Here is a 1,707-nt window from a genome sequence, read left to right as displayed (position 1 = left end):
TTTTTCTGAGGGGCACAATTGGGGTTAAATGACTTGCCCAAAGTCACCCAACTAGTAAATATGTCAAGTGTCTGAGGTCAGATTTGAACTCAGGTCCTTCTGACTCCAATGCAGCTGCTCTATTCACTGAGCCACCTAGGTGCCTCCCTTTGAATTCTTAAGGGCAGATATCACTGGGGCAGTGAGGTGGTAGTAGATAGTCCTACAAGTAGATAGATAGTTGTAATTCCAAGCAACGGCAACTTCCCAAGATTCAAAATACCAACATAGATGCTCTCCATTTTATTCAGTGACAAATTAAGAACAGAGAAAATCAACATATAGCATAATTCAAAATACAGCATTTACCAAGTGTGATTTAATCAAGTACTACCCCACCCCTGGACATTACATTCATTTAATCAGTCACAAAGTCCCTATTCTAAATACTACTCCACCCCTAGCTGTTCATTCATTTAGTCCATTGCAAAGCGCCTCTTCTCAAATGGAGATTAATTTCCAATTATAAGTACAGTACATTCATTTGTTCAATCACAGAACACAAAAAGGTCAAAAGTTCCCCACCCTTGGATCACAATTGAATCTAACCCAGAGTTACAACAAGCTTAAACACAGATTTAATATGCAAAGAGAGGTCTTTTCTTCATCTTGACAGGAGGAAAGTTCTCAGCAATCTTTGTTCCTGGGGAGACAAAGCCTAGCAAGGCCACAGGATACATTGCCAGTATCTTCATTAATTCATTCTCTGTCTGCAGAACCTTCCTAGGACCCCTGAAAACATTATCAAAACCCTCTTCCAGGATTTCTGTAAACATACAACAAGAAAATCCTTCTTCAGGGCTTCTGAACCAACAGCAAGGTTCCAAGACCTCTGCAACAACAGCACTGTCCTTCACCAGTGGACAGAATTCACTCTCTGTCTGCAGAACAGTCTCAGGAGCTCTGAACCAACAGCAAGGTTCCAAGACCTCTGCAACAACAGGACTGTCTTTCACCAGTGGACAGATCTGGCAAAACAACATCAAAACAGACAGACAAAGTACCAGCATAACAGCCATGTCTCCTCAGTCCTTGGCAGCTCTGGGTGGCAGCTCTCAAAAGTCCTGGGCAATTCAAACTGGCCCTCAGCAATCCTCTCAGTCTCTCTCTGCCTCCAACATGCTGCTTCCCAAAAGTTCTTCTGCCTCTCTCTTTTCTTGTGTCTCTCTAAATTTACGTCACCAGCTCCGCCCAGTTCAGCCCTCTCTTTTCATGTCAACAAGTCCATCCCACAAGTGGGATTCACAAACTCTGGGTTTTAACACAATCAATTTGAAAAACAAGCCAATACAAAAGGATCTTTAAATTCCATCACTATTGCAATAGTAGATAGGCCAAGGGAGACATTAATTCAAATCCTGCCTCAGACACACAATTCAAATAAAAATCATCATGATAGTGACTCTGTAGGTATACACATCTGAGAAACTGGGAAAAGACTCATCTGGCCAGGGACAGAAATAGCTTTCCTAGTAAGCTTCTGAAACTCTGTCAGCTGCTGTCAGTCCAGCTCTGAGAAGGAAATGCAAGGAGCTCATAAATGGATCCTTGGGGAAAGAGGGGGAAATTGGACCCAATGAGCATCCAAGATTGACTAGCTTACAGGAAACTAATACACTCTTATAGAATGCAGCTGTACATGGTATAAATATAACAGAGCTAGTAGTA

This window comes from Petaurus breviceps, unplaced genomic scaffold, assembly GCF_028583685.1.
Source record: "Petaurus breviceps papuanus isolate PSGF00001 unplaced genomic scaffold, PetGlider_PUasm1.0 221, whole genome shotgun sequence".
NCBI lineage: Eukaryota > Metazoa > Chordata > Mammalia > Diprotodontia > Petauridae > Petaurus > Petaurus breviceps.
The sequence above is the reverse complement of the archived record's forward strand: the minus strand, read 5'-3'. Positions refer to the sequence as shown.